Raw genomic sequence first — 12,109 nt, forward strand, 5'->3', positions numbered from 1 at the left:
TTGTATACCTCTGTTGGCTCCCTATCACAGCACACATAAATATTTTGGTTGTTGAAATCCACAGATTTTCTCCATTTTACCATATAAAGATCAGTTTATGCCTCTGACTGACATATAAAACATCTCTTACTCATTAGTTTTATGAGGGATTTCCTTTCTTGCATGACGTCTCATGGATATGTACAAACACATTCCCATAGTACTCTTTCAAACCTTTCTTAAAACTTCCCTTTCTTATGATGTCTCCGCAAGACCTGACAAGGAACTTGCTCCTGGTATGCTGAGATTGTAGCCAATGAAGTTGAAGAATCTTAAATCCTCTGAGGCCTATATTCTGTTTTCTCATGTTTTATGCTAAACTAGTAATCTGTCTGTGATTTTTTTTCTCTTTTTCTTTAGTCCTTGTTCTGCACCATGATGGGAGTGCACGAACACTGCAAAGGATGACAAATGAAAAAAGGATCTATGGAATTATGGATGTTATACATAGCCTATCATAAGAAAGTCCACTTTTCTTCACTGTTAGAAACCATGTTTATGTGAAACATGGAGGAAACAATAGAATAGAAGAAAAATCCCAGAGAAATGAAATGTTTTGACCCAGATATTCCAAACATCACCTACTTTTTGATCGCAAAAGAAAATATCCATGCCTTTTTGGTGCTGCTTCTGCAACCTTCTTCTACAAGAAAAATAAACCATAAAGGTAAGAAACTCATTTTTTATTTAGAGTTTTCTTTGTCGAGTTTCAGTCCAGGAGTAGAGTAGAGCAAAGATGCTATAGAAAAGTGTACAAGCGAACAACTATGTATAAATATTTACATATCCTGTCTCGTTTGAAAAGTGCCAACTGTACAGTTAGTATTTCCAATGAATTGCCCTAAACAATATTCCAAAGTCATGTACAGTTTGCAACCTAGCCATTATTTCTGTTTCTGCAAAGAATGCAACATTTGATATATTAGAATTATTTTATTAAATTGATCAGAAGAACAATGAAACTCCTGACTGACAAGAACAATACTTGCTGAATAAAATGCCGCAACAAAATGAATTTTCCTAATATGCTGATCAAAGTGCTATTTCAGCTTTTCTTTAATTATCAGCACTTCCATGGTCTATGTGTGGATAGCTGAGCTAGAATTCATCTCAGATTACTGTAGTGATGTAAAATCTAAGAACTGGATGTCAAAACTGAGGCAGCCACCCATGCCCATTCTGCTGTAATTGACAGAATGACAGAGGTATTTCAGGAGAATAATTTATTATATCCACTTTAGAATTAGATCTCTCATTCTCTAGACATCTTTATTTCTTCATACTGACTAGTGAGAGATCCAAAGCTGTTTTATGTGGCTAGAATTAGGAGAAATGATTAAAATCCTTTGTTTAAATGCAAATTGTGAAACATTTAGAAGCTCTCCAACAGCATAAATAAGATCTGTCAAGGAGACATGCTCAAAGAAGAATCTTAAGAATCTTGAGATATGCACAGTTCAATATTAAGTAATTATCACAATGTCTGGCAAACAGACAATCCCCACAGATATAGGTGTCTGTGTTTGTTTATAGAGTGTGTTTATATATGGAATGCCTACAAGCATGCAGTTTAAGTAAATAGTGTAGAAAACCATTAACCAGAATTGTACAATCTGAACACTTTTGTTAGATTAATACCCATTCTGGAACCATGCAGACTAGAGGAATTAATTTAAACAAACTCTCTGGATGGGCTATATTTGTGCTGTTGATCATGGAGGATCTGTCTGCTTAGCACAGTAGGTTTGCCATCATGCTACATCTAAACAGGGGAGCAGGGAGGGCAGAATCACAGAATCAAACAATAGTTGAGGTTGGAAAGGACCTCTGGAGGTCATCTTGTCCCTTCCTCTGCTCAAGCAAGACCACTGAAAGCCAGTTGCCCAGGACCTTGTCACGATGGCTTTTGAGTATCTCTAAGGATGGACACTCCACAATGTCTCTGGGCAACTTGTTCTGGTGCTCAGTCATCCTCACAGTAAACAATCATTTCCTGATGTTCTCACAAAATATTCTGTGTTTCAGTTTGTGCCCCTTGCCTCCTGTCCTGTCACTGGGCACCACTGAAAAGAGCCTGGCTGCATCTTCTTTGCATCCTTCCTTCCCGTATTTATATATGTTAACAAGATCCCCCTGAGCCTTCTTTTCTCTAGGCTAAACAATCCCAGTTCTCTCAACCTTTCCTCACAGGAGAGATACTCCAGTCCCTTTAGCATCTTAGAGGCCCTTCACTGGACTCTCTCCATATCTCTCTTGTACTGAGGAGCTCAGAAGTGGACACAGTACTCCAGGTGTGGCCTCTGCATTGTTGAGCAGATTGGAAGGATCACCTCCCTCAACCTGCTGGCAATACTTTGTCTAATACAGCCCAGGATACGATTTGTCTTCTTTGCAACAAGGCCACATTGCTGGCTTATGTTCAACCTGGTGTCCACTAGGACCTCCATGTCCTTTTCTGCCAGGCTGCTTTCCAGCTGTGTTGCTGCCAGCATATATTGTTACGTAGGGCTGTTCCTCCCAGGTGCAGGACTTTACACTTCCCCTTGTTAAATTTCATGAAGTTCCTTCATGAGGGAGCCACAAGGGTATGGCCCTGAGGAAGCTCTAGCAACTTCTAAGGAGCATGATTGGGTGCCCATGACACAGGGTACCTGAAGCCTTTGTTTCAGATGCCCCCTCAACCTAATGATGGGTCAAGCACCCTTTCAGCTGGTGCTTGGGAGACACCTTTGTAAGAGCTAGGCCTAGAGCACAGCACCCTGAGTGCAGCCAACAGATGTGGCGGTTTGTGTCACAGTCGCTGGGTTATGCTTTGGGAGCTTCTGGGCCTCCTTGGTAAAAGGTCCGGCATATCAGGGAATACCTTGGAACCCTCTGAGAAAAGGAGAATAAAGCAGAAGGGTTCACTATTTTCACTTCTCATTTCTTTAGGTTTATACACAGTGTTGTAATATAAAGTAGAGGAATAATGCCCTAGTTATTGTCATCACTTTTTCTTACTTTCCTCAAATTTCTTTTAGTTAAGATATTTTACAACTTCTAAAATAGTTCCATCTCCATGTGTTTCTGCCGATCTGCCACATCGATGTGTACAACATGTCAAATCTCTCTGGGATTTTCTAGAATCACTGCTTCAAACTTCTGCAGCACAATAACTTCATGCTCATTCTCCCCAGTAGATACTCCTTCATTCCAAGGTCTACATTGGACATCAACCTCAGACATCAATTGGATTGAAATGCTCATTCCTACTGGATACAACAGAACATGAACTACAGCCTGCAATGGCCATTTTCAGTTCTTTATTAGTCATTTAATATATGAGCACACCGTATTTTGCTGGTAATCAAGAGATATTATTTTTTCATCCAATATTCCTATTTAGTGCAACTAAACCACTACAACTCATTTCCTTCATTGAATTGAGAAGGGCTTAGTTAATATAGAAAACTGAATGACATTTTACATGAATGATATTACTTAATTTTGAAGGTTTTGTTATGGCTTAGGTTTCACATTTTCAAAGCACAACAGATTTTAGAAAAACATATTTTTTTTTTTTTAATCTAATGCTATCACCTAAGATCTACCAGGTTTTCACAATGTTAAATTACAAAAATGTTACTAGAAATTGGCAAGCATTGGATCCATTTCAAAGATAGGGAAACTGAAATACGAAGTGGTGAAGTTATTCATCAGAAGCAATATAGTAACTGAATGTAAAAGGATCTTTAAAGTTCTCTGTGATGTATGCACACAGATAGCTTTTCCTGTGACTAATCCTCCTAAAATCCCATGTAGTTAGCAAACTCTAGGCATCTGCAAGGCATTTTTTCAAATCTAGTTATGTCAATTCATTCTAATGAAGAGAAACAAGTATTTCCAGAGGGTGCTTTTGCAAATTATATGTAAAATGATTTAGAATCATAAAATCATAGAATGATTTGGGTTGTAAGGGACCTTAAAGACCATCTAGTTCCAACCCCCCTGCCATGGGCAGGGACACCCTCCACTAGACCAGGTTGCCCAAAGCCCCATCCAACCTGGTCTTAAACACTTCCAAGGACAGGGCCTCCACAAATTCTCTGGGCAACCCTCATCATAAAAAATTTGTTCCTTATACCTAGTCAGAATCTACCCTCTTTTAGTCTAAACCCATTACCCCTTGTCCTATCACTCCATGCCCTTGTAACCAGTCCCTCTCCAGCTTTCCTGTAGGCCCCTTCAGGTACTGGAAGGCTGCTATAAGGTCTCCCCGGAGCCTTCTCTTCTCCAGGTTGAACAACCCCAACTCAGCCTGTCTTCATAGGAGAGGTGCTCCAGCCTTCTGATTGTGCTGTTAAATAACAACAACTGATTTTGCAAAGTGAAAACTTCTTTCAGAGATCGATTTACCAGACTACCCTGAAATAACACCCTGAGGAACCCTATGTAAGATGCCAAAATTTCTGACACCATTCTTCCCAGTAAAAAATAAGCCAAAGCAGTTTAACATGAAGATTTAATGATTTTTGTTCCTGAAAACTATTAAAATCTCAAAGCATCAGAGAATACTAGTGGGTGATTAATGAAGCCATTGATTACTTGAAAGATAAGTTCTTCAGATCGCATTCAGTCAAACAAAATATGGAAACAAAATAAAGTATAGAAGATGGAACATGCAAGGGGTTGAATGGGAACTTCACTACATTTTGTCCCAACTGAATAGATTTTTTCAGAAGATGTTCTTCTCAAAAGAAATAAGAGACTGCTGAAGACTATATTGATCATTCAGTGAACAAGTGGAAAGTTACTTCCTTCTAATTTTCTTATTTTGATGACACTAATTCAGTGCTTATAAACTGGACCACATTGAGAGCCACAAAAAATTTGTAATGATCTGCATGCATTTAAATAGAAAAGTGGTCTTAAATATTAAGAAACTGAAAATAAATTTCCAGCTCCAGTCTGGTATGCATTTGAATGAGTGATGTCAAAAAGATAATCTGCATAATCTACAAAATTTTGTAATTTATGAAACATTACATTTTGTAACAGACGTATTTGAAAAATAGATTCAGTTTGCTATCTCCCTGTCTCCCACAAAAGAAACAAAAATAAAAATAAAAGAATCTCCAAAGCTAAAAGTGTAAGTTAATGGTTTCAAGCTATCTAGGTACAACTACTTATGCTATGCTGAATATATCTTTCAAAATATAAAATATTTCAAGAATATTGCAAGAAAAAGCTATGAGAACATTTACAGTGATTCAGCTTACTTTCAAAACCATCCTGACTTATGTGCTGTTTAAAGGTAAAATAATTTAACTCTTTTTCTTGCACCTATATATATTGTATTAATAGGGTTTGAGTACAAAATAATAATAAATATAAATTCAGTGAGAACCACCAGGCAACTCTTCATGAATTAGGTTCCATCTTTTTCAATCTGATCTTTTAGGCAAATAAGACAAATGGTATTTAAGGGTTTTCAATCAGAACTTCAAAATACAAAAACATTAATGTTAAATGTAAAAATATCAATATTGAGTCTTACTAATGATCTGTCCTCAGAATTCCAGCCTTCTGTGTAACACTTTTAAGTATCAAGCATCATGAGAAAAATGAATGTGTCATACTGCTTGACATTTTCCTTAGCAGTAGCTAAGCTCGAAGAACATGTGTTAAGCCAGTCAGATTTGCAAATCATAGAAAAATAAAGAATCATTTGAAACATTGTTATATTTCAAATATATTCTAATTGTATCTTTTTTTTTTTTAATTTGAAGGCTGTAAATACCGAGTGGTTTCCCCTATAATTTTGCAACACATTTAAATACTCTATTTTTTTGGTATTTCCAAAGATAACAACACAAAATGCTTCCTATTCCTGAGTCATACAAAAATTGATAAAATATCAGTGTTCACTTGTTATGGTTTCCTAGACATAATTTTATCAGTGCAAGGTTCAGGTGAACTGCTAAAAAATTTCATCCAAATGGACCTTGATAGCCAAGTACTAGTCTAATACTGTAGGTGCATGATCCATTATAGGCATTTAAGGAAAATACTATTTATAATAACTGAAATGTATGGAAGTTGTACTCAGGACTGAAGTATATAGAAATAATTGGTAATTCTGAGTTTCTCGATGTTATGGTTCACATGAAAACTTGTTAAACAAACATCCTTAATTTGAATAATACCATGGCCAACTTCAAGGTGTTTGCTTTTCCAACCAACACAACCTGAATTTTGTGCAGGTTTCTTTTTAACCTAAGTTTAATGACTTCCTGGCTGTAGAATGGCATGCAGATGCATCATGAATGCTCAATATTAATGTCATATAGAGCAGTAAGGTGTACTCCCGTTGATAACTTTTTAGTTTGAGACATCATATGACTACCTTTTCTCTCTCTCTTCGGAGGCAAACTAGGGCCATGACTTAATATGGGATTCTCTTCACAGCTAAATTATTAATCTTTATAGTTTGCATAACAGAAGCCATTTGGACCCAATTACATTGCATTCAGGTTCACTTCCTGAGGGACATTTACTGGCAGACCACACAAATGAGATCAATACCTAGCAACATGCCTTCTGCCCCAGGGTACTACTTCCTTATGGTTTCTCTTGTCCTCATTCCCACCCACCTTATAGTGCCCAAATGAAATTCTATATTAGCTATTATTTAACTGACAAGCACTGAAAAAATCTATTTGGTTACAATTTTCTGATCAGCCAAATTTTTGTCTGTCAGACCAAAACTGGTTTTCTGTATTTATTCATACACTTTAAAAAAAGCTTTATTCTATACAAATACCTGTGAAAAATAAAAGTAAAAATATTGAGAGATCTTGAAACATTCAGAAATAATTATTGTCACTAGATACTGCATGCTACACACATACCTTTTATGGTCACATGTTTTTATATATTATTTCTCACAAATAAACCTCAGGCATGTTTTGTACTCTCTACTGCAGAGTGCACTCTTCAAACACTGTCATTTGTTCAGCATGTGATTTAGATATAGCTAACATGATTGTGTTATCATCAGTTAGGAATATAGTCAGAAGGATAAAACTTCTTAGGGGTAAATTCTTCCAGAAGAATACAGGACATGCACGTATGTAGAAATCTTGTTAACAGAAAAAAATGTGTAGAGAACCTGGGGTAATGGTGGGGAGAACTACTTTGATAATATATTGTACCCCATGGTCACATGTTTTTATATTTAAAAGCATTCTAATGTCCCCCACCAGAAAACAAGACTTCTTCAGTACTTAGGGGTATCTTAGATATGAGCTTTTCTTTGTTTGAGATGACACATTTTTGTAAGATTTGAATTCTCATTTTATATTTTAGTTTTCTGACAGGTACATTAAATTGCTAACCACCAACTGCATATTTGAACATTGATGGCTCTATGATGACTATCAATTTGTTTGCATCAAATTAACCTGGCTCATAGAGGTCATTGCATCTATCACAGTGAAATGAAACAGAGCTTCATTTGCAGGAAGAGACAGTATCTTTCAGTGTGCTTAGTGGATTCTTTTTTGTGTATATGTTTAAATGTTTTTTTAAAAAGGAATTTAATGTTGGCCCTCCAAACAATGTAACTTGCTGTTTCATGTAGTGCACTTACATACTTATTTGGTGCAAAAGGAACTATTAGCTAATTAGCTAGAGAGACAATGTTTAAATGCCTTACACCTTACAGACCATATATATTTACTTTAATATGATTGCTAGAAATAATTTTTTTAATTGTCTCAAGGTTTTTTTTGCTCTACACCATGGTAATGTAGCATAAGCAAAATAAGTGTGTTTTAACAAGATCTGCTTGAAATATTCACATTCCTTTTGTATGTGAACTGAAGATATATAAAGGAGGATACAATCTGCAAAAACAGTCTGTAAAGATTGAACTGTTTTCAGTAATGCAAAGTCTAGGGCTACATTTGAAAAACCCTATAGAATTATCAAGCTTTTTGAAAGCCCTTCCATAAGAGGATAGCTATTCTATCTTGGCTAAAATCAAACACAATGATAAAATGGAAAGTTCATCTTTTTCTACTTGAATATTTAATCACATAGAACTGTATACTGATAGCAGTATGCTTTTATGCTTGATGATATCCTTGAGTCCTCAGTTCCCATCTTTATAAAAATAAAGGAAATTTTCATCTTTTGTTTGCATAAAATAGCTCAGGTTAGATGACAGTTGTCTAAATTTAGATGCCAAAATTGGGCTCCACTCATGTAAACTAGATGTAGGTTCCCTCAGTAATCCATAGAGATTCCACAAGTATCTCGAGAGAGACAGTGACTCTAGTCTAGTCTAACCTAGCCTAACCAGCTTGGTCTAAATCTAAATGGCTTCAGTTAGGTGACTGGAATTCTCTCTTACATTTTAGTCCTCCTAATTGCAGATGAAAGCCACTTATTCTGAAGCCATAGAGACAAAACAGGTGAAATAAAAAGCCTGTTGAGTCCGAAAAGTGTTGTCCTTTCTGTATAACTGATCTCCCCCACTGCAGCTAAGGCCACCAGAGCTTAGTTTATGCCCAGCAAACACTGGCTATGGTCAAATAGAAAAGTTACATGCCTTCTGCCTTTGGATGTGTCCCAACATGTGCTATATTGCTAGTTTAAAATGGTTCCAATGCACTGATAGTAAATCTTGGGGAATATTAAGGATAAAGTGAACAAAAAGAAAATTTCTATTAAAAATCTCTTGAGATCTTAATCAAATGCTTATTTTTTATAAAGACAAAGCAAATGAAGTCAGACTTAAGCTGGTAAGATATACAATCATCATATCTCATGAGTAAGCTACCTTTTTTTTTATGGCATTTGCTATGATACATTTGACCTCATACGTATTGGTTTTGCTACACTGAGAAAAGGTGATTTATTGCAGTAGTTAGCTTCTAGTATTCACTCAGGAAGGGAGGGGGGAAAAAAGTGTCTTCTACTGACCTGATAATATGATTATAGTCTACTACTACTATATAATATCAGTAACTGAAGCCATATTTATTCTATTAAATTCCCATAGGATTTCACTCAACTGAGTGAAACAATATTGCTTTATTTCAAAATAGAAACAGAAATGAGAAAACCAGCAAAACCTCAGCAAGATAAATGGCTACGTATATATGGATTTTATTAAATTTGTGATTATAGTATAGCAGGTTTCTGGCTGCCACGTTCTTAGACGTAGTTTCTTTTTTGTACTATTACTGCTATGTTTTCCATTCAAATAATATGAAAATTGGATTTAAAAGTATAGGTTTCTTTCACTGATGCTTTAAAGTCAGGCAATATATTCATGTTTTATACAGACATAAAATTCAAGCCTGTGTCTTTGAATTCTACATACACATCTTTGAAAACACTTATATGAAACCATGATAGTTAATGTTTAAAAGTATATTATGAAGAAATTAGGGGGTTTTATAACTATTAGAAAGCATTACATAGCATTTGTCTTAATTTTGCAGATTGAAGTGATAAGAACTAAACACTTTTCTCAAGAGGAAATTCCATAGCTTAGTAATTCTCTTTGAGCTAAGAAGGGTTTTAGGACATTTGGCCTACACTTCCTACACATTACATATGTCTGTGTGATATTAACTGGCTCTTCTGATGGTTTTAAGCAGTCATCATGCCATTCTTTATCCTTGTCCAGACATACTATCCAGGTGAAACTTTTAAAATTATTTCCTTAAATTGTTCCCTTCTGATTATAATTGAAAAAAACAAAAAACAAAAAACAAACCAACAAAAAAAAAAACTTGAGAAGTTTTCAAGTAGCATTTTGGAGAACAATTGCTGTTTTAAACTGAATCACAAAACAGACATTATATTATCATACTAGTTTACTGTACAGTTTAATCTCAAATCTTCCGTTACTATTTCTGATTTCAGTGTACTTTTTCAGAGTAGATTTCAGAATACTAACAGTGTATTTTTCAGATTATTTTTGCAGATGTTCTGTTATTATAATTAGTTTTTTCACCATCTTTAGCTTGTTTATAAACCAATTTGAATTTTCTAATTAAGTATTTGCATAATAATAACAAAAACTTTATTAAAACCATTTCTAAATTATTACAATTCCCTCTCTTATTTATATTCTTTAAATTTGAGTACATTTTGTCTCCCCTGATTGCTCATTAAATCCGTGATTTTATTAAACACAAACAGCAAATTGCTGAGCACTGAAAAACAAAATTCCATTAAAATGAATTAAACTGATGTGTTGAAATCACATCTGTTGAGATCTTATGAGTTGTCTTTTAGCAGTTGTCTGACTTTAATATTATAAACACAGAAATGTAATCAGGCCATGCAGAAGAACTATGCTAGAATTTTTCCTTAACTTCATTTTCCATCTCTTAGATGGAAATCTAGACAGCTTGGGTTTTTGGTTTTGCTTCCCCCTGCCCCCCCCCCCCAATATTCAACATTTGTAAATTATTTAATGTAATTTAGTCTTTCTCAGTCTCTCTGTGTATCTCTCTGCCTCTTTTTTGGCAGGGGGGAGGAAAAGTAGTGCACAGTTTTCTGCTATGCTGCGTTATCTTTATTTTGACAGTTCTTTGCAGATACAGAAGTTGAACCTAAAAATTGTACAGGCATTGATAAAATGAATACCACCATGGTTTTATTTTGGTCGTATTATTACTCTTTATGCCAAAACATGCAGCAATTGCAACAAAGTGTTTAAAACATTGATATCGCATAACGTGGTCCACATCTTCAAACAGCTATACCTAACAGCATTATGTGTGCATTGTGGATCACACTGGGCAAACTAATTGACAAAAGAACAAGAAAGTTACACAGGAGAAGTTAATTTCATATAATTTAGCTACCTTTTTAAGGGGAATTGTTTAGATTCCCTTTATAGTTGATGGAGAGAGACAGGGAACTGCAGATGGCAACTAATCCCATCTTAAAAAGTTTTCTGAAGTAGATGAGTTTTATTTGGAATGATCAATAAAATGCTGCATTCACTACAGAGAAAGCCTAGATAAACAGGTCAAACAAAACACCTTTTAACAACTAGAATTGGGTAATATAAATCTTACCTGCATGATTTCTTTCTTTCACAATGAAATTTTTGTGTTTGCTCAGATAACAGTTGTTTTGGTTGGGTTGAGTTGTTTTTCCCAATGCTGTCTACATATTAATTTCATTAATTATGCCATATTTTTGTTAGAGACAGGATTAAACAGTACTTGAAGCTAAAACATGCATTTCTGGTATTAGAAATACAAATCTATATATTTGCATTTGTATCCAATTTCTGCACTTTCTACATCCTTTGAGAATTTCTGCTTTCTACTTAAAACACTGTCTAAGAGAGTGGGTTTTAGAACTGTCTAAAATAAGAAGGATTTTAACCCAGCAATCAATAAATATGATGAAAAAAACCAACAAAGGCAGATGAGAAAATTTAGAACCTCCACTCCAGGTACCGTCTGCAAATGTCAACTGCAATCAAAGTTTAAATTTAAAATTTTTTTTTAAATGCATATTTCAATATATGATCAATTCACTTATTCTGTCCTCCGAGGTTGTTATTACAGTGAGTATATCACCATATTAGATCATTTTGATAAATATGTACTAGTCAACAGTAGGAGAATCATTTTTGCTTTCATATGTTGTTCTGAAAGAAACTCCTGTCATCATTTGAAGCTAATTAATCTTCTACATCCACAAATGGTATCAGGTTAATGAGAAATGGGAGTATTTCTTACTCTTTCTGTGTTTCTTGTGGAGAAATCCCATAAATAAACAGCTGCTTCACACAAAATGGTTTGGAATGGAATGAAAAGTTTTGAATTATACTTTTGGACATATTTTCCAGATTTTTAAGACTGTCCAAGTTTTTCCTACACAGAAAATGACAGAAAATTCTGAAAAGGCAGAGCTCTTGTGTTTTCTATTACAGTCCATGGCAACTTCATCTTTTCAATATCTCTTGGGATATTTTGTAAGATTACATGAAGCATATGATGCATGAGAAAGAAAAAAGAAATAAAGAAAGAGAAAAAAGAAAAAGTATTGA

Source organism: Grus americana, chromosome 2, assembly GCF_028858705.1.
Source record: "Grus americana isolate bGruAme1 chromosome 2, bGruAme1.mat, whole genome shotgun sequence".
Classification (NCBI taxonomy): domain Eukaryota; kingdom Metazoa; phylum Chordata; class Aves; order Gruiformes; family Gruidae; genus Grus; species Grus americana.